The sequence below is a fragment of the Panthera leo genome, chromosome E2, assembly GCF_018350215.1.
Source record: "Panthera leo isolate Ple1 chromosome E2, P.leo_Ple1_pat1.1, whole genome shotgun sequence".
In the NCBI taxonomy this organism is placed as follows: Eukaryota; Metazoa; Chordata; class Mammalia; order Carnivora; family Felidae; genus Panthera; species Panthera leo.
In genome coordinates, this window is record NC_056693.1 from 41,253,885 (window position 1) to 41,276,576 (window position 22,692).

General features: G+C 44.6%; 1 long non-coding RNA gene across 1 annotated transcript in view; it reads right to left on the reverse strand.

Annotated features, from left to right (window-relative positions):
* LOC122208900 overlaps positions 1–22,692 on the reverse strand; it is a 286,790-nt gene that overhangs the window by 160,963 nt on the left and 103,135 nt on the right. The gene's annotated exons all lie outside the window — the stretch shown is intronic.

The window sequence follows — 22,692 nt, forward strand, 5'->3', positions numbered from 1 at the left end:
AAGGCTGTCTGTCCCCTTGCAAGCACCTGGCGGGAGGAAAGCATGCCAGGGAGAAAAACCCCTTCTGCCCTTGCTCTGGAGTCGCCAAGGATTATATATTGCTCGTGGCTGTAATTATGAAATTAAAAGCAGCTGGGGAGTGGGGATAAAAAGGGAGGTATCCTCAGTGGTGGGGCAGGAGCAGATGCTTCTTAGGAGGGAGAGAAAGCCCCTGGGCAAAACCCAAGGCCTGCAGTGAGGGCGGAAAGCTGGGACCTGTTAACAAGGAAAAAATGAAAAGCTTGAGGCAAAACCCAGAGTTAAGTCTTAATTAAGAAAGCAGGCATTTTAGGTTCACACAAATAAGCAAACAGAATCCCCTCAGCCCTTCCTGATCATCACCAAGTAATTGCTTTAAAGCTGTGGTTTGCTCTGCTTGGGCGATCCTTAAATACATGTGGATAAAAGTAAGGAAGGTAGAGTGAGTGGAGAGCAGGCTGCCTGTCCCCTGACGGCCCAGGTCCTGGCTTGGCCCTCGCTGTGTGGGACCTGGACGCTGCCAGCCCGCGCGGGGCCTCTGTCTGCCTCCCCTCCCCGCACCGCCAGGGCACGGAGGGAATGAATAAAGGGATCCCGAGTCCTCTCTCGTTCTGGAAGTAGGCGGTGCGGTTTGATATAGGGGCACAAACTCTCGCTTTGAGAGCCCTTTGGGGTTCCCGTGGAATCTCCATCATGTACCACCCGTGTGATGTTAGGCACAGCAGGTTAGGACTTGGAATGGTGTTTCTTTTCACCCTAAAATTGGGGTTTTTACTGCCTGCCTCCGACTTCTGGGAGAATTATGGGAACAAGGTCCAAAGCATCAGTGCCCAGGGAAACCTTGTTACTGCACGGGACGGCTGATGTCTACCACAGGGTACTGCCCAAGCCAACCACTACCGACGACGCTCGCTCAGAGGCAGAGTGGTGCCTTGCAGAAAGGGTGGGCATGGGACCGCCAGGTGTGGGTACTTGTGGTCCTGTGCGGAACTCTCTTCCTCCGAGCACTAAGCTTGTCTTAGGAGCAACCCCTTCTTCCATTTCCGGCCCCGCTGTGGTGGAGCCTTCCTCTTGGATGCTGCCCCAGAGCCCCAACTTCAAGGCTGATTGTCCTGCTACCATCAGAGCCTTCAGGGTGCATCACAAGCACCTACCTCTTTGTCCCCCCACTGGCCCTCTCCTCCCAGGACAGGAAGCTCTATGAAGACAAGGTCCAAATATGTTTCAACAGACATCGTCTGGCACTTTGTCACAACTCCATGACTGTTACTTAAATCAATTTTAGAATCATTCCAACCCACCTCCAGGACCGCCACTGGCTAACTGTGTGATTTTATGCCAAGCAAACCACATTACCTTTCTAGGCTCACCTGTGAAATGGCCCCACCTGTACCCAGTGCCCATGTATTGAATCACCATCAGGCACCATCAGTTGTAGGATGCGTGTTGTCTTCTACGTCACTGAGAAAGAAAGGAGACTTCCAAATCACTTGGACCTGATGTTTTAAGTCTCTTAAAAGTTATTTTTTGTTGCTAGTTTAAATGCTCTTTTCTATTTAATTGGCAGGTGTTTTATCACTCTTGGGCTTATGTATAAAGGGAAAATTATGAGTGGATTAAATGGGTGAAAGTATCCCTAAACCTTCTTCAGATTCAGAGTCACTTTGTGATTCAAAATCATCAGGTAGGTAATTTTTCAAAGAGCACTGCCCTCCGTGTCATCAAGATTCTAGGTGATGCAGCAGTTCTTAAAAGAATCCTTAAAAAGAACCAAGAGACGTGTTTGCTGAATGTTCCTTCTGCCTTTGCGGTGATGCAGCGCTGGCCTCCTGTTGATGCCTGCTTTCAGAGTATTGCTAAATACCTCTGATTTGGCAATTTTGTCACCCTTTGTGCACAACCATTTGATTCCTGGGGACTCAAAAAAATGATCTCCGCTTCTAGGATTTTCTTCCCACTGACACCCATCCTGGGAGTTGTGATGCTGGTACGTGCAAAGGCAACACTGTGTATGTCACGATGCTACATGGCCAACAGCAGTGATAAGGTGACATCGGTTATAAGGCACAGCCCAATTTTGAGTTATTAATGAATAAAAAAACACATGCATCTTGAAACTGATGAATTATAGTACTTCGTGGGATTGATCTCACAATGAAAGCATGACCTTTCTGAAAAGCCTCTAGCATAGAGCCTTGCACATGGTGGGACTGAACACCATGTTCCTTTCTTCACTTTTTCCAGCCCAGAGATGTTCCCTGTGACTATAGGTCTCCTGACTACGATGAGGGGTTGATGGATGGGGAACTAGTTTTAATACACAGAATGAGTATCTGATGGGGGATGGGGAAAATATGAGAGGCAATATGGGGCACGGTGTTTCTAAGCCTACATCTGTAGCAACCATATAATGTATCATCTAAACGAAGACACTTCTGAGAGTGGAAGAGGTCATTCGTGATAATTTCACTGAGACCATAAGCATAAACTGGGGCTGACCCAGAAGTGCTGGGATGTATAACAACCTACTATATCCCATCTTCCATCCAGAAAGGAAGGCGAAAATCAGATGCAAATTTCTCCATGCTTGGGCTTTGGATGCCTTTGTCCAAAACCAGGAAGGCCGTGAGGTAATTGATGGGCATGCAAGTACTTTTGGCTCCCATCCCAAGAAGGCTTAACAATAAATTCCAAAACTGGTTAAAATCCGATGCTGCTGCGTTGTGGGAGAGGCTCCCCTTCCCCAACCGTTATTTATGGTGCAGAGAAAAGGCACCGCATTGATGATGGATCTGCTTTTATCGGATAAAAATGGGAGGAACAGTGAAAGATCATGGTGAGATATTGTGCAGAATTTCAGCAGGACACTTTAAAAACGTATATTAGAGAAAATGAATTTTTCACTGGCGAAAACGTATCCATTTACAGTCGGAGCATCCATATATTTATGAGTGTTTTTTAGCCCTTAAAATAGTAACCCAGGACAGAATAACAAAGAGTCTCTTAATAGCCCTAATTTATCAGGCTCAGCGGTTTAAGAAAAATAAATAAAAAGAAATAGAAATGAGAGAGAGAGAATCTGAAATACTGGAAATGGTACCACTCAAAAGGTGACACCATGTCTATCTTCTTAAGAGAATGAGTCTGAACCTGAGCAAGCCAAGAGTGGCTTTAAAAGTACCCAAGGTTGGGTCCCCAGGGAGTGAGGGAAGGTGGGGACGAGGACAGTGGTTTGGCTATGTAACCCCATCTCTTTTTGAATGGGCACCTTTGCCCTTGCTTCTTTGAATGCATTTATTTGAGAACTCCAATCGCAATTTCTTACTAGTTTTTTCCGTTCTCCTGCCTCTTTCCTTGTCTGATGTTTTCTCTGGACTGTGACCCATTTATATCTGCAACATTGCTTTGGATGCCATGATGCCACACAGTAGACAGAACACAGAAGTTGGGTTCAAATCTCATTTCTGAGACTTTCTGCTGCATGACCTGTGGCAAGTTACTGGACCTCTCTGAGTCTTGATTTACCCCTTCATGAAATGGGGTTGTCACAAACCCACCAATCCCTTCTTTGCATAACTTTCATCATCACTAGAAACTGTTTCTTAACCCTGGACTGAAGTCTGTCCCCTGCCCCCAAAAAAGGTTCCCTCAGCAATTAAAAACACGACTCACAGGGGCGCCTGGGTGACTCAGCTAAACATTGGACTCTTGATTTCGGCTCAGGTCATGATCTCACATGAGATCAAGCCCCACATCATGCAGTCAGCACAGAACCTGCTGGAGATTCTCTCCCTCTCTCTCTCTGTCTCTCTGTCTCTCTCTCTCTCTGTCTCTCTGTCTCTCTCTCTCTGCCTCTCCCCCACTCACACATGCATGCACTCTCACTCTCTCTCTCTCAAAATAAATAAACTTTAAAAACATGGCTCACTGTGTTCAACTCTCTGTGACTTCAACCTAGGGAAAAACATTTGCAACATAAATGTTAGTTCCCTTAATATATAAACATTTCTAAGAAATTAATAAGAAAAGCATAACCCAGGTAAAACAAAAATAGAAATAACAGGAAAAGGACATGCGCAGGAAATTTGCCAAAAAAAAATTAAATAAAAATCATCCAAACTGGTTAATTAAGGAAATAGAAATCAAAACAATACCTGTGAATTTTTAAAAGGTCAAAAAGAATTATAATACTAAGTGTTGAAAAACAGTTGCTCATGGAGCTGTGGAACTAGTGAAACTTTTCTAGATGGAAGTTAGAAATATCTAGCAAAGGTATCAAATATCTGGAACCCTTCTGACTCTAAAATTTCAGGAAATTCATCTCAAGGACAAAAGTTTTTGGGTTTTTTTTTTAAGTTTATTTATTTTGAGAGTGAGAGAGCACAAGCAGGGAAGGGGCAGAGAGAGAGGGAGAGACAGAATCCCAAGCAGGCTCCTCACTGCCAGCACAGCCCCAGGCAGGGCTCAAGCTCACAAACCATGAGATCCTGACCTGAGCCGAAACCAAGAGTCAGATGCCCCACCGACTGAGCCACCCAGGTGCCCCTCAAGGACAATAGTTTTTCAAGTGCACAGAGATTTATGTGTAGTGATATTTAGCACATTATTTAAATTATAGAAAATGTGAAAACATTCTACATTTCCAACAACAAAAGATGGGCTATGTAAAACTAAGATAAAATGTAATTCTTTGCAGACATTTAAAATTATGCTTTGGAGAAAATTAAATAAGAGAAAATGTGCAGAAAACAATTACCAGAAGCAAATACACGGTGGTTATCTCTGGATGGTAGGATAAAGGATGATGGTTCTCCTTAAGTATTTCTGTATTTTGAAATTTTCATTTTGAAGGAAGGAAGGAGGAAAGAACAGAGTGGGAAGGAGGAAAGGAAGAGCAAGAGAAAGCTTTGTTTCTACCATGTTCCCTATTGGATGTCAATCCGAATGTTAGAAATAGTCGGGAGAGAGGAGGTAGCACTGGATCACCGTCTTGCTGCTGACATGCTGTGTGAGTTTTTACTCTGTCCTTAACCTCTCTCTGCACTGTCGCTTTCTTCCGTGTCAGATGAGGAAAAATGGCCAGGCTCGCTTATGCATCGGGTAGCTGCGATGATCAGAAAGGACGCCAAGCGTGAAGGGGCTCGTAAAACGGCCAAGTGCTGTACAAGTCCTGGATAGGGTAATTATTGCCTTCGTTAGTGCGATCATTCTCTCCTGCTCCATTATCCTTTGCTGGAGAGCTGCTTGTCGGGCTGTGAAGTGCACTCAGCATTTCCGCATTACACAAAGTGAAGTGCATGAGGCTGCCTGGACCTATTTCGACAGATCTGGCATCCAGAGATAACCAAGCAGACCCCAAAGGCCTCCGTGGCTGCCCGGTGGGAGTATATGTGGTTCTAAGAGGACCAACTTGGCACCGGCAGACCTAGACTGGAGTCCCACTTGTCCATTGTAAGCCACGCGAACTGAGACAACTCGCTCCACCTGCCTGAGTCCCAGTCACTCACCTGTGAAATGGAGACAGTGATACCAGTCCTAATTCTATCACGTGATCATCGGGAGGCTGCCTCCCAAGCATGCGTGTGATTCTCCGTGACCACCAACGCATGCAAGTGGATGTAACACCGAGAGTGCTCTGTAATCTGGGCCATCGTGTGTAAAGTTCACACCCTACAGGACATAGTTCCTCTTGAAGTTAACAAGCAATACGTGAAACATAGGCTCTGTGAGCAAAGTTTGCAGAATCACTGGATTTTAAACAGTAATGACACTTATAATAGAACAGGTTTCTGTAAGACTTCTCAAAGGCTTTAATATGCTCTTGTCCATGTGAATCTCCAAGAGCAGGTTAAATTTCCTAAAGACCTTTGACCATGGAATTCTGATTTTATGCAGCATCTAGCTTATGCTCCCTCACACAAACCTGGCAGAGGTTGACCTGAGACAAAATGAACTACAAAGGCCCCAGCTGGGTTCTAACCTTGTATCTTGGCTGCATTTTACTCCTGAGTCCTTTCATCCCAACCCTAAGATGTAGCAGCATCTCAACTCTGGAAAGGAAATCTCTCTCTTACCCATTTATACACGTTAATGCCAACACAGCCTACCCTCTCACCCATCACCTTCTTATTAATTATTTGTTCTGGATTAACCAATCCATTGATTCCTCCATTCTTTCAACCACCCATCAATCCATGTCTGTCTGTATATTCATTCCCATTTAACAGACTGAAAATCAGAAACTCAGAAAGATGACGTAATTTGTCTCAGATATGTAGCGTTTAGATTCAAATCTAAATATATGTGTTTCTGAGGTCGACTAGAAAGTATGGCAGCCCCCCAGCTCCCCACTACTCCCAGAGGCCCCACAGCCCAGATAGTCAGGAAGCCCCATCAAGACTGACATCCAAGAGCACCAATGAGTCGTGGAGTAGTAGAGAGGAATCTGGTGAGGGGAAGGGAGTTGGAATGGGTGAGAAATGGTCTTCGTCATTCTGGTGTACTGGGGTAATAATCAGATTGTGGACTTGGGGGCCAATGGCATTTCAGTTAGAATCCATGATCCAAGTTTACTAGCAATACACCCTCACTGAGCCTCGGCTTTCTTCTCAATAGAGTATGATGCTACCTGTCTTGTGGGAAGGCTACAAGAAGCCAATGAGCTAATGTGTATAAAGGCACTGAAGCTCTTGGCCAAGTACATGGTGAATAGCACCTGGCCTCATTTTATCCCCAGTTGATATGGCCTGGGTACCACTCATGGAGTCACCATTTACTGGATGCCCACCATATGTCAAGTGCAAAGGACAAGGGCAAGGACAAAACCCAGATTCATCCCTTGGAGGAGACCAGAGCCTGTTTGACCTCCTTCACATCTCTGCTTTTCTGGGCAGGGAGGGTTGGTACATCAAGAGACTTCTTTACAAGCTCTGCAAAATCAGCTAAAATTTCCAAGTGTTTGTGTTTGATGAAAAGATTGTCAGAGAGCAAGTTCATAAACCCTAAGGAAAGAACAACAAGTTCTAAGAAAGTGTTACTATTATTAATGATAATAACAAGGGCAGCAACAACAACCTGACCAAAGCCATGTTATGTGCTTTTTAATGGTATCTTCCCCCAAATTCAGTTTTTATTTGGTAACCAATACCAAATAGGCAGCCTTTCTGAGGCACCCCAGAAGACCCTGCATACGTTGTCCTTTTCTCTCTTTGTTCATTAAGAGAAAAGGAAGAAGAACGTGTTCCTTGTCGAGGACTGTCCTGTGCTGCAAAGGGCACTGGATACAAAGATTGTTCTAGTTGAGGACATGAGGAGCAGAAAAGCTTGACTAATTATGTCGCTAATTACTTGAAGCATCTTCCATTTGACAATATAATTATGCCAGTGTAAGGTGAGATGTCTCAATTACTGAATAAAAAGAAAGGAATGCCCCCTCCCCACTACTCTTCCCTTTTCTGTTATTCAGGCTGGATTTTAAAAACTCTCTCTCAACTCAGAGGTGATTTACCAAAAAATGAGGCCCCACCCCTTTCTCTTAAGCCATCACAGCACATGTAAGGTCTGATGAGTCCCCCCTATGTACAGCAGGACTTCTATAAATAAATGAGGTTTGCTCAAAGGAAGTAGACCTTTCAGTGACTACCCAACCACTCCATTGCTCTAGGTTAAGGTTCAATTCTCAGCAGGGTGTGGCTTCCTGCAGGATCTTTAAGAATGTTCCAGAAGGATCAGAAATGTGAAGACAAACAGTGCTTTCTTGTGGTCAGGGTCTGAACACACCACAGTGGAGGTGGACATCAGTTCTGAGATGCCCCCAGTTGACCAGGTTGGTAACCACAAGATGGGTGCAGAGGTAGAGAGACAGAAAAAAGTCAGTAGAAATACAGAACGATGAGCAAAAGGTTATTGGAATTCCTGCACCAAGCAACTTGTCATGTTGATGGTGAAGCAGCCTTGACTCCTCTCTTTAGCCTCTTGAATCGGTTTCCTAAGTGGTAAAATAACCCATTGGGTGAACAGCTTGCTATTCAATGTGTGGTCTGTGGACCAGCTGCATTGGCGTCACCTGGGGGCTTGTTAGAGCTGCAGAAATCCCAGGACTCTCCCCAGGTTTAACTGCATTTTAGAAAGATATCCTAGGTAATTCATGCACACAGTAAAGTTCAAGAAGCCCTGGAATAGCAAATACTTCTGACGTACTTCCTTTGATCATTTCTCAAAAAGACAATCTCAAATGAACACATATCCACAGGTCCTTGCTTCCACATACAATCAACCCTTGAACAACACTGAGCAAGGGGTTCTGACACCCTCCTGCAGTCAAAAATCAGTGTATAACTTTTGATTCTCCAAAACTTAACTACTATATATATATTTTTAAGGTTTATTCATTTATTTATCTTGGGAGGAAGAAATAGAGTGTGCATGCACAAGCGGATGGGGGTGGGAGAGAGAGAGAGAGAGAGAGAGAGAGAGAGAGAGAGAGAGAGAGAGAGAGAGAATACCAAGCAGTTTTCACACAGTCAGAGCAGAGCCCGGCGCAGGGCTCGTACCCATGAACCACAAGATCATGACCTGAGCTGAAAACAAGAGTCAGAGGCTTAACCCACTGACCCACTCAGGCCCCCCCCCCTTCAAAACTTAACTACTAATAGCTGGCTATGACCAGAAGCCATATTGATAACATAACAGTTCATTAACTGATATTTTATACTATATTCTTACAATAAAGTAAGCTAGAGATAAGAATACATTATTTTTTTTTTATGTTTATTTATTTTTGAAAGAGAGAGAAAGAGAGTCGAGGAAGGGCAGAGAGAGAGGGAGACACAGAATCAGAAGCAGACTCCAGGCTCTGAGCTGTCAGCACAGAACCCGACACGGAGCTCAAACCCATGAACTGTGAGATCATGACCTGAGCCGAAGTCGAACGTTTAACTGACTGAGCCACCCAGGTTCCCCAGAGAAAAAAAAAAAAAAAACATAATTAAGGAAATCATGAGAAGAAAACACATTTGCAGTACTCTGCTGTATTTATGGAAAAAAATGCTCATATAAGAGGACCGGAGTAGTTCAAGGGTCAACTGTATCTCTAAAAAGACCCTGACAGACCAAATCACTGACAAATATGTCGTCTCTGATTGGTACTAGCTACCTAGACTGTGGTGTAGATAAAAGATCATGAGGCAGGATTAAGACCCAGGAAGAAAGAGTTCTGTGATCAGTTAGTAATGTCTGCCATAGGCACAGGCCACGAATGGCAGGTGTAGTCAGTTATATTTTAATGAGTTACACCTTAAAAGAGGACTTGAGGTTTGGGTGTTTATGGGTAAAGACCATGGGAATTAACTGACCTGGATTCTATTTTTGATTTCAGACCTCAGATGGAGATGCTGAACTCAGATCAGTGAAGGACCTTATTGCCCTGATGTTCTTTAATCCCAGTGATCTATGATCACATGTATAGAGTCCTATCACATATGCTCATGCTCTCACAAAAACAGATTTCATTCCTGTGTCACACAAACATAGCTTCCCTTAAAACCAGAGCCCTCCTCTTAAATAATCACCTGGTGGTGCCTGTGGGGGTGGGGGGGAAGACAGCAGGGGTTGAGGGATATGGGGAGGAGAGCTGCCAAGCACGCTGGTCTGAAGCAGGCCCCAGCCCTCCACCTCCGCTAGGCATCTGTTTCCAATGAAGCTAAGGAAATGCCTAACCCCACTCCTGCCTTTTCTCATCATTGCCCTGGTCTCGCCTCCACACCAGCCTCTCCCCTGTGTGGGCTCTGAGCCAAGCCCCAAATCCCCATGGGCTCTCAGGGGCCAGGAAGCAGAACAAGGCCTCACTCCCTGACTCCTCTGGAAGCGGAGGAGGGGCTGTGCTAAAGGTCCCTAAGGGGAACACCCACCCTTCAGGGTGTCTGAGGTCTGCTGGAGGTGAGCCAGATCTCTCAACGTGGCTGTGTGTCAGGGCAAGAGTTTTAAATTGAACTCTCCCTGATGTGGCTTTTCTAGAGATACCTGCCCACATGTATCAGGAAAACCACATGCTACTTTCCAACACTGCAAATGGGGGGGTGAAAGTGCACCTAAAAAGTCTTAGGAGAAATGCAGTGGCTTTCAACTAGGGGCAATCTTGCTCCTCTGGGGGCATCTGGCAATGTCTGGAGACATTTGGGGTTGTCATAAGGGGAGAGGGCAGTGTTACTGTCCGGGGGTGCTGGTAAACATTCTGTGATGCACAGAAAGCCCGCCACAACAAAGACATTATCCAGCACCAATGTCAATAGGGTTGAGAAATCCTGCTTTAAGACAACTTGGGGACTACCAAGCCTATCCCTCTGGTTCACAGATGGGACAACTGCAGGCCACAGAGGAATGCATACTTGCTCCGGATGGCAAGCTAGTAGTGGAACTAAAACAGGGGCTCTGGTCCCCTTGTCTGCCCAGCTGCAAACTCAGGGAACCTGGAGAGTGAAGAAGAAAACCGGCCCTGAGGATAGGCCCTGCCCAGACTTGTAGAGAAGGAAGAAGAAAAAGAATAGTTATGGGAATGATGAGCCTTAACATATGATCACCACACCCAGCAGCAAAACGTCAGTGGCTCTCCTGGACTCATTCAGATTAGCCAATCCTTCCTCCTTATTGGGAATTAAAAAGGAATGGAAAGAAGGCATGAGTGTGGTGGAAGGGAGCCAAGGAAACTACATCTAATCGATGCACACTGTGGGCCACAAAATACCCAAACAATAGGTAATTTGTTGTCTTAGTTATTTGCAGAGGAAGCCTCCAATTTTTCCCTCTAGAAAGTGGTTCATAGGGCACTGTTTTGAGATGCATTCAGGTATATCACTAGTCTCAGGGAATAAGTTTCACTATCATTCTGTGCCTCCAATGTAAAATCCCCATCGTGAATCAGGTAAGAGGAGAGCCATCCCATACCCATGATCCTGATTCAATATTGAAGTCTGAGTCAGACTATGTCAGAGCAACTGCTTGGTTGTCTTGCTTCAGAGTTATTCTAATTACTCCCCTATTGTGACAGCAGTGCCTTGAGAAGGAGTTGAAGCAGATGGGAGCATTGACATGAGCCCCCATCCCGTGAACTCCATCTGGTTAAGACTCTCCATTGTCAGTCTGTCCAACCCAACCAACTATCCCATGTCATCCAGAGGTCTGTTTATTACAACTACCCTCAGGCTTACATACACAGATGTACTTGGAATGTCCATTTTCAAGTGGCCCATTTCCAAATGTCAAAGTCGGAGTTCATTCTGGAAGGGCTTTTTGAAGCCTGTAGACTCAAAATCTCTCCAGTGGCTCTGACAGCTAGCCCCCACTAATTGTCCTGGCTTCAGCATATCTGGAAACCAGTCCCATTTTTTTTTAATCAACACATTTTCTGATTTTAAAAGCAATCCACATACATCACAGCATACAGGCACAAAACAAAATGTCACTTCACATAGCCTCATCAAGAAATAACCAGTGGTAAATAGTATGCATACCCTTCTACACTTCTTCCAATATGTGTGTGTGCCTACATCTATATCTATCACTATATTACATACACAAACACACGCAAATATTTAAATTTAATCTCACTGCCTGCAGAATTTCATCACCTGCTATGTTATCAAATTATGTATCATAAGTTTCTTTCCCTGCCATTAAGTCCTTTTCTACATCACCACTGCATGGCATTCTATCGTATCACCCTACCATAATTGACTGAACTCACACTTTATAATTAGGTGGTATTTTTCTCCTGTGGCTACTGCAAATAATTCTGTAATGAACATACAATACACATTTGAGAGCATCTATAGCTTCCTAGGGTGTGTTCCTTTAAGAGAAAGTGTTGGCACGAGATCCATATACCATTTTTATGACTTTTGAGGCATACCTTCAAATTGACAGGTCATACTTTTGAATATATTGGAAACTTTTGTTTCAAACATGCAGGTATATAAACTCCCATACTGGAAAAATGATTAGAATAACCCTTTTTGCCAAGATTTGGGGAGTTAGGGGGCACCCAGATGGCTCAGTCGGTTGAGTATCTGACTCTTGATTTCGGCTCAGGTCATGATCCCGGGGTCGTGGGATTGAGTCCTGTATCGGGCTCTGTGCTAAGCATACAGCCTAAGATTCTCTCTCTCTCTCTCTCTCTCTCTCTCTCCCTCTGCCCCTCTCCCCTACTCATGTGCATGCAGCTCTCACTTAAATAAGAAAAAAAGAAAAAAGATTTAGCAAATTAAGATCTAATTCTAGTCCTGACGCCTTATAGCTCACTCAGTGGTTCTACACTGGCAATTCAGTAATTGGCCACTGATGGCCACTCTTTGGCTTTGGAGGATGAGGGTAAAACTTGCAAGATCACAGAGGTATCCAATACTATAAATCCACCAATATTATAGCATATATTATTCACAATTCTGTTTCTCCCTGTCAGATTTGAAATCCTGAATGGAAGGGGCCACGTGTCTTTAATCTCAGAAATCCCCAACATAAGCAAAGTGTTTGCCACAGACTACACATGTATGTTATGGGTTGGAAAGCTGCCATCAACATCTAAACAAACACCTCCATACAATTTACATAGCAAGGACACCACGGTCCCCATGAGAGATTCTGCTTAATCAAAAAGGGGACACCATCTCCAGCATGGACCTTAGTGCCAGTCAAGGAAGAAGTGCATTTTTCCATTCTCCCAGACAGAGAAATATGTTTAAATAAAGATATTTCTAGAAAAGCATGATAATTTAAAATACAGAAAAGATAAGAAAATAAAAAGAAGGTAGCTTGTGGTATCTTAGGGTAACCAGCCAAAGGATGACATTTCTCTCCTGGTTTCTAGTACATATTTCTGGGAACAGATTAGGCTGCAAATGGAAATAAGAGTGTGTATCATTCCAGGTCCTACAAAACAGACGGTGAGAGGCAAGTTGGTTCATTTCAAAAACAGAGGGTCTGACTTTGAACTACTTTGTGGTGAATGAACCAACCTTCCTTGCGATGTCTGGCTAAGGCTTCTGTCTACACTGAGTGCCAAGGACATTTAAATGTGTGATATTTGATTTGCTGGGTGCAAAGCTCAGATGGGGCCTGGAAAATCCATCTGTACTCTCATAGCTTTTCAAAGGGAAACAAGGTTATTAGCATTTATGCGGGCTTTAATATCACGGATCAGTCACTGAGAGCGTGAGAAGTCATCAAGTCAATGGGATGGATCCCATGATAAGCTCTCAGGACAGTAGAGAGTATGGTGAATTTTGGCCAAGACTGGAAGGCACATTAGGATCATATTCTTTAAGATGGAGAAAGTAAGCCCCAAAGAAGGAAAGTGACTCACCTGAGATCACCCAGGTAGTTAGACACTTAGCCAAAGCAAACAAATAACCAGAAATACCTGGTCTATTAACTTGTAGATTAATGCTTTGTCTCTCTTCTCATTTCTGTTGTAGTGTTTTGTTCTGCTTGTCTGTTTCATTTCATGGAAACGTGAAAACTGGTGATAAATTAAAGCATCCATGCCTGACCAAGCATCATTCTTTACTGGCAGAGTTACATAACAAGGGGGTCTTAAAAGACCAGTGCTATTTGAGATCTAGAAAGAGAGAGAGAATGAGTGTAGGAGGGGCAGAGAGCAAGGGAGACACAGAGTCCAAAGCAGGCTCCAGGCTCTGAGCTGTCAGCACAGAGCCCTATGCGGGGCTCAAACCCATGAACTGCTAGATCATGACCTGAGCTGACGTCAGATGCTCAACCAACTGAGCCACCCAGGTGCGCCCCACAAAGGATACCCTTTAGGTCAAGAAGACAAGGAATTACAACTCTATGTAGGATTTTAATTAAGGCCATCTCTCAACCTTCTCCTCTCCTCCAGCCACTCTTATTTAGGCCTTCACATATTTTACATGTATGACTTCAATAGCCTGCTATCTTGGGGTCCAAACAGAAAAACAGAAACCACAGAAAGTATCTGAACAAGAGGAACTAAAAGCAGGAATTTGGTTATACCAGTGTTGGAAGAGCTGAGAATCCACAGAGGTGACAGAGATTCACCGCAGCAGGAAGTTGCTACCTTCCTTAGATTTCAGGGGCAAAGGGGGGAGATAACATCACTGGAGTCCCGAGTCTGGAATCATGTGGGGGAAGCTGAAATCATGGAAGGCCTATATAGAATGGAGAGAGAGAGAGAGAGACAGGAACAGAGGGAGACTGAGGGAGAGGGAGAGAGGGAAGGAGGAGGGGGAAGGAAAGGAACAAAGACACAGAGTATCCCGGCTTCCCTCTGAAGCTAGGGAACAGGAATAAAAAGACAGGTAAGGGATGGGTTTAGTACCAACAGACCCAACCAAGCCTGATTCAACTCCTAAATTATTTCACTGCCTCTCATCTCTCCCTTGCAGAATCTGTCCACCACAACACTGCCTGAGTGATCGAACACGCAAGCCTGATATTGTCAACCCCACTTTAAATTCTTCTTTGGCTTCTACTGCATTTTGGGGAAATGACCCTCACCTCCAGCCCAGCATACAAGGTTCATCTCCACCTGGATGCATTTAATAAAAGCAGACCAAAGCTACTGAAGTTCTCACTCTGCAAAGGCAAGTATGTTGGGCTGCAGGAAGGAGGTGGCAGGCCGTGAGCCACATGGGCCTGAAGTGATGACGGACGACATGAATGGAGGCCGTTCTGGAAGAAGATGATCATGGGCAGAGAGGGAGAGCACACGAGGTTGGGGCTGGACTTCAAACCACAGTCCCCCGGGTTCTAGCACCCTTCAATAAGAAAATGGATGGGGAGGAAAAAAATTCCTTCTTCACATCTCCCACGTGAATGTGCCCAGCCCCTCTCACATTCCAGGCCTGTGATAGATACAGTACGAGGACAAAGACAGAAGTACAACTTAGGTCAAAGAACTAGGCCTTGAGTGCCATACCCAACAGCCTAGACTTCATTCAGGGCGCAGGTGACATGAGCCCCACTGTGGGAGGGAAAGCCTCCCCCGATCTGGAAGCTTGGTCTGCTCGGGGAGAAAGGAGCGCCCTGTGGCACGGGCTGCTGCCTCCTGCCCAGCCTGATGGAGCAGGGCCTCTACCAGCCCCGATCCAAACCCCCTACCCCCACCCCCCGTGCTGCTCTCTCAAGGCTGAAGAGTCAATAAACTCAGTTTCTCCCAGAAAGAGTATGTCTTCGGGAAGGCCCTGGGGAATACGTCTGCAAAGTTTAATTTCTGTTGAAGGATCCTGAGTAGGCAAAGAATATGGAAGGAGGGGGAGCGTGAAGAGGAGCGGAAGGAGCAGACATCTGTTTGCTGAGAATTTAACTTATACCAGGACTTTCTGGGTGCATGGTAACCTCATTCGATGCTTGCAACAGCCTTCTGAGGTGAGGAGATAATGAGGGCATGGGTGGGACTCGGAAGAGATCAGGGAGGCCCTGTGATCTACGATATTTGATTCGTTCAGCAAATAATTATCAAGTGACTCTGGGTGCTGGGCATCGACCGAGGTGCTAGGGACCCAGCAGTGCACATGACATCATCACTTTCCTCAAAGATCTTTCCGTCTCGTGTTGGAAACAGGCATATTGACAGGACTTTAGAGCCCTTTTTCCAGTGCGTTAACCTCCATTCATGTTTCTGCCTGATCACCTCCAGGAATCAAGAGACTTTACCTCTCAAGAAACTTATCAAGCATCCTTAAACATATGATAAATATTTCTTTTCCTTTTTCATTATGTCTTAAAAATACGGATGCATCTTACAAGTGACACAGGAATTCGCGTAGCTGATTTTTTCATTAACAGCAAAAACAAAGAATACAATGTTATTCAATCAATGATGTGGATCGATAGAGCCTTAAATCTGGGTAAGCATGGAAAATGTTTATAACTGAGATGTGTTTGGGGTGGGGGAAGTTTTGGGGGATAAAATTTACAACCCCTCTCTCTGATGATGCATTGATGCATGACTGTTTTCATAAACATGATCTTAATCACTGTCCCATGTGAGTTAATTAAGGTCATCATGAAAAACAAGCAAAAAAGAAAATCTGCTCCTTAATGTTCTTTAATATGAACACATAACTCTTGGAGGCGGAAGGTTGTAGATCAATCTAGACTCAAGTCTCTGACCAAAGGCCCAGTAAAGATGGGAATGTGGATACCCATGAGGAACTGCGTCTATGGCATTTTCAACAAGAGAAAAATGTAGACCATCACAAAATACCCTGTTTTTCCTTTTTCATTTGTTAAGCCACAGTCACACTGAAAACATTTCAACTTCTTCCTTTGTTCAACCAAAAGTCAAATCCGTGTAACTTACACAAATTTCCCTAACTTCCTAGAGTCTGAAGACCGAGAACAATATCTAGGTTTCAAAAGGACGCAGAATGTGTTCCAACTTCTGTCTGATACAGTTCTAAACTAAGCGCCGTGGAAGGAAATTTAGATGAAACTTCTTGGGTGCTTTTGCAAAAAGGTTACCCACAAGGCTGTATGCATGACTGGGAATGAGGTGGCTTCAGAAATGCAGCAGGTAGGTCCATCAGAAGGTAGAAACCCCCAGGTCAGGGGAACAGGGGAGACCTGAGCCAAGCAAGCTCATGACAGGCCTCCTCTCTCCTCTTCTAAATGGGAAAAGAGGGAATGTGATTAAAAAAAAAAAAAAAAAAAAAAAAAAATCTCAGCCCTGGGGATCTCCAGGAGACATTTGTTTTGATGAGATTTCAGGCCTGATTTTCAAGAATAAGGAGGTGCTAACTATTTGTAAAAGCTCCTAAAACAGCATGATCTCTGGCCCTTAGGAGATTTATCTTTTATTTATACAGAGTATTTTTAAAAACCTGTTATTGTAACAAAGAAGCAACTGAGAGGCTTCATGTAAAAGGCAACACAATGTTTCTAGAGCCTACATCTGAAGCAAATATGTGCATAATATTATAAAACAAATGAGCTAAAGGATAGGTAGAAGGTTTCAGGCAGTCACTTCAATACACATGTAATCTGGCGCTCTTAGGCCACAGGGAAGAAGAATCTGAACACAAGCCATTGTCACTGAGGAACGAGAGCGGTCTGGAGAAGGAAACTGACTTGTAAACATACGTAGTTCAGCTTTGAGTGACATGAGATGGGGTAAAGGAACCATGACTCAGAGGAAAGAAAAGTAGCTACTTCCCTGATGGGATCAATTAAGGCTCTCCTGAGAAGGTGGTTGGAGTTTGGGCTAGAAAAAAAATGCATCCTCTTAACCTCCCATCTATACTAATATATTAGCTATTTATAGCTGCATAACAAATTACCATGAAATTTAGTGGCATAAAATAAAAATAAACATTTATTATCTCACATATTTTCCATGAGGCAAGGGATCTGGGTGCAGCTTTACTGATTGATTGTGGTGCGGGAAGTTTGAGGACCTTACACTCAGGATTGGGCCAGGGTGCAGCTCTCCACGGGCTTGTCTGAGACTGCAGGATCTGCTTCCAAGGCGGTGCACTCACACGGCTGGCCAGCCGGTGCTGGGTGCTGTTGGAAGGCCTCGGTTCCTCATCATGTGGACCTCTCCATAAGGCTGCTTGAGTGTCCTCCAGCATGATGCTGGCTTCCCCAGAGCTAGGGATCCAAGAAAGAGCTAAGCAGAAAGTTCAGTATCTTTGGGGACTTAGCCTCCTCAAAGGGTATTGTCGATGATGTCCATGATATTCTGTTGACCACACAGGCTGGCCCCATTCTTGTGAGAGGGAACGACGCAAGGGCATGGATACCACAGGTAGGAATGATTGGAAGCCATCTTGCAGGCTGGCTACCACAACTAACCCTGATGCCTTAGATGGTGGCAGTTTGTTGTTATATTTGGTCTGTAATGATTGGAGATGGAAGTAATGGAGGAAGTTGGGAGTTTTGTTTTGTTTTGTTTTGAGTTTAGTTTTGAGAGAGAGAGAGAGAGAAAGTGAGAGAGAGAGAGAGAGCGAGCATGAGCTGGGGAGGGGCAGAGAGAGAGAAGGAGACACAGAATCCAAAGCAGGCTCCAGGTTCCAAGCTGTCAGTAAAGAGCCTGACACGGGGCTCAAACCCACAAACTGTGAGATCATGACCTGAGCTGAAGTGGGACATTCAACTGACTGAGCCACCCAGGTGCCCCAGTAACGTGGGAAGTTTGTCCAGTGGTCAGTTAACACCAGCCTTTCGAATCACATAAGCCTTGGTTCAAATCTGGGCCCCATCATTTACTGGCTATATGGCTTCTCTGATGTTTGGGAGGTGAAAGGATCTGGTAAAGCCATATTAGATACAGAGATAGAAGCCATAGTTTGGAATGAGCGCAGCCACACCCAGCTGCCCTGGGTCACGTTCCTGTGAACTGTCATGTGAGGAAGAAGTAAATTCTACTGTACTTAAGACACTGTGTTTTAGGGTCTCTTTGTCATAAGAGCTTCACCCCTACCTTAATACATTAGTTGATACAAAAAGTTTAACCTCTGAATCTAATTTTCTTCATCTGTAAAGTAGGACTAGAAAAACAAACCTCCCATTTTTCTTGTGAAGAAAAATAAAATAAGGCATGAAAGAGTTTGTCCAGTGTCTGGCCCGGAATCCACATACTCGTCATTGTCACACTTGTCCTGTTTGAATTTATGATCAGTGTCAACACACTGATTCAACAACTGTGTGTCTCCATCCACAAGAGTATCTCCCAGGGAATTTAGAACCATTTTCTTTGGAGACTCCTTTAATGGGAACTCGGCGGGATTTAAATAAACAAGGCAGTGGCTTCACAGAAAGATTATTCAGTGACTGGTTTGGGGCCAAGATCTGCCATGAACATCTTGTCCTCTCTCATCCTCCATTTCCAGCTCTGGAAAATGAAAGGGAGAGAAGAAGGAAGAGAAGGGCGGGAGGGAGGGAAGGTATAAGATCAATAGTTCTCAAATCCCAAGGGTTCCAGAAAGCAACCACAGGAGCTATGCTATTTCCTGTGTTACGTATTTGGTCCTGCATAGCATTTTGCTGAGGAAAGCGTTTTACTCTAACGAATAAGTCTGGAAACCACAGATGGACACGATGATCTACAAGGTACTGTCGGGCTCTATGAATCTTTCCTAATCCAGTAGCAGGCACTTCTCCAGCAATAACTCCTGCTTCGAGAATCAAAGAATCCCCCGACTTCTTGTACTCTTAGGGGCATGCTGTTTGTCCCAAATGAAATTAACAGAAATTTGACAGGAGTCCAGTGGTGGCTTCCTGAGCCAGCTGAATCCGGGCAACGCAGATAAGTAGTCTGAGCCACGCCATCTAGTGAACAAACCCGGGCAGCAAAACCTCCTCCACTTCCTGCAAGTTCAGGATGGGCTGAAAAGCCTCCTTCCAGATGCAGTGGCAATTTAAATAAAGAATGAAAATGAGGAAATGAATTAGAAGGCTGAAATGTCGTCTCCATCCAATGCCCTGGGCCTGAAATGATCAAAACTGTCATTTTATTTTTCTCCTCTCTTAAAATTACTACTTTTAATTTAATTTCTCTTACTGAAGTTTCTCTGGCCAACTCATCAAATTTTCTATCAGAATTACCCACAGAATTAATTTGTATGCATGGGCATAAAAGAATGGGCTGACACGATGGGTCACATCCAAATGAAAAGTAAAAAAAAAATAATAATAAAATAAAATACTATAAAATAAAACCTCCCTCCACCCACACAGTAGATAGAACAGAGGGGTGATGGATATGATGTCCCAAGAGTCCTGCACACATTGGCTGAATCCTTGGCTTCCCTCTTGACGGTGAGTGTCTCATAGCCACAGCATCAAGCCACGTCCAGTTTTCCTTGCAGAAGCTTTTCCTTGGAGGACCAGAGTCTGATGCCAACACTTCTGTGTCCCCTGAACCCTCCTCTGCAGGTAGAATCTGCCTTATGAATGAACACCTAGGGAAGTTTTGAATGCATCTGGAAGTCCCAGAGTGCATCATAAAAAAGAAATATGGCATAAAAAATAGAGTTGAACCTGATGATGCCCTTTCACCGACAAGATATACATAGTTATGCACCTGTAGGGTCAATTAAATATATTTGTTTATTATAAGGAACTTTGCTTGACGCAGGGGTGGGAGTAGTGAACACAAGGTCGTCAGGGATCAGTGAAAGAAGTCTAGGCTTCAAAGTCGAGTTCTGGGTCTTTAGAGATTTCTAGACATATAATCAGTAGATGAATGATCTTAGGCCAATGACAACTTCTCTAAGCTTCCATTTCTTCATATGTAAAACAGAACTTATAACAGTCTCCTTCTTTGGATTCTTTCTGGAATGGTATGAGGTTTAAGAATGAAGTGACTGAGGCATGGGACCTTGTCCATGGTAATCATGTAATAAAACACTGGTCACCTTGCCCCTGGGGCTGACAGTCCCAGCCCTGTGAAATCTTTCCCCAGTGTGGCTCGCTGGGCATGCTCAGGAGTCAGGAAAGAGCTGAGGGAAATGTCACGGAGAAGAGAGGAACTGGCGGGTCCCAGCTATGGTGATGTCTGCACCTGTGTTATGGCAACATAAAACACCAACCCACGCTGTGCCCTGATAGCAGAAGCTGTCACCCAATGCCCGGATGTGCAGACGCTCAAAAAATGCTTGTAGAGTTCATTAGAAATTACTGTTATTTAACTTAACAGAAACCCATGGAGGAGGGGAAGGAAAAAAAAAAAAAAGAGGTTAGAGTGGGAGAGAGCCAAAGCATAAGAGACTCTTAAAAACTGAGAACAAACTGAGGGTTGATGAGGGGTGGGAGGGCGGGGAGGGTGGGTGATGGGTATTGAGGAGGGCACCTTTTGGGATGAGCACTGGGTGTTGTATGGAAACCAATTTGACAATAAATTTCATATACTGAAAAAAAAAAAGAAATTACTGTTATTTATAAACTGGATCTTTATATAAAGTTTTATATTTATTAAGTGCTCCAATTCAATCAGAAAACATTTATTTTGCATTTACTTTGTGCAGGCATTGGGCAAGGACTGTGAGAAACAGAGATGAACCAGGGCGCCTACCCTCAAAAGGCTCACAAAATGGGATCCTCTTACAATGGGCCTAATGTCATATTCGCAGTGAGAAATAACAGGAAATAATTGTACGTGAAACCACTGAGAAGGCTTTCCAGGGAGCATGTGCTTTCAAGGGCGGATGGAGTGAGGGACCTGAGGGCACATGAGGAAACTCTCGCAGCCAGAGGGAACAGAGCATGCAAAGGGATTAAGAACTTGCCCGGTACATTTGGGGAAGAGCCACAGAATCAGGGGGACTGGAATCAACCATGCAAGAAGAGAGTCTGTGGTAACCAAGATGAGAAAGTTGGCTGAGTCAGGAGCTGAAGGAAGGCCCTCAGGAACCAGGCTCAGTAGGAGAGCCCAGGTGAGCGGGGACCTGTCAACGCTTCCAAATGGTGAAGGTAGTTTGTTCTGACTGGAGGTTTGGTTTCCATAACCTGCCACATACACTGTCTCCAAACAATTGTACGGCCGTAAATTTCCAGGGTGGCCCAGTGAATGGAGTCCATGAAATAAATAATGGGAAATCTTTGTCAGCTGATTTGCACAAATTTACATAAATACATTGTTGTGCTTTAGTTGAGTAGATGCTAGGAAACACACAGAACAAAAATATGAGTTCCTGGGGCATTTTCTCATCATGTACAAAAAGAATCACCTGAAAGCTTATTTTCAGAGAAACCAAATGTGGGACCCAGGGCTCTGAATTTCTGGCTCCTAGAGAATCAGGAGAAACTTGAGGACTTTTAGCTCTCTCCCCGAATCCTGTGGGCCGCAGGCGCCAGGGCTCCATCCCGGTGATGGATGGAGAGGTCACCCTTCGTGGCCAGCACGCAGACATCCATCCCCAGGCAATAGACAGAGCTGCTTCCTGGATTCTGTCCATTTTCTACCATGTTAGGAAATTCATCTTGAGAAAGCACATTCCTTCTGAGTTCACCCCGTGATTAGCATTCTGAACAAAAAAAAAAAGAAAAAAAGAAAAAATAACCTCGAAGATGAAATTTCTTCTTGTGCCTCTGCCCATTGCAACTCCAGTTGGTTTTCATTTATTTCAATGTGTACTTTGGAATCCGAGCCCCAAGCTTTCCCAGTTAACTCCCGCCACCTGGGGTACATTAAGTGTGGGGGGGCAGGGACTCTGGCTCGTCCCCTGCTCCCACCTCTTTCTCCACATTGTAAAAACAGATTGTTAAAAAGGTGGCCCCCGTGTGCACAGAGTGAGAGGGGAAGAGAGTGAGCCCTTGCTGCTGGGCTGTGTGAAGCAAAAGGCTTGGGGGCCATGACCACCTTCAGCCAGGAATTGCAAACCCCAGGGCCAGGCAGGGTGATGGGTCCCTGAAACAACCCCCTCTGTTTGGATCCCTTTTGGGGGCGAGTCTAATCAAGATGGGATGTGTGACTCCAAAACAGCTGGGAAGCATTACAGGTCAAAAGTTTAAATCAAGAACCGTCGGAATGTGCAAGCCCTGCCGTTTCTAATCTCTGCCTCCTCCTCTAATCTGCACAATTGTGGATAAAATGTCTTGGTCGGCCTGGTGTTGACACATGGGCTCAGGCAGGTACATTCGTGAAGGAAGGACTGGGGAGGATGTCCGAGAGGTAGCTTATTTCCTTGCAAAGTGAAGATG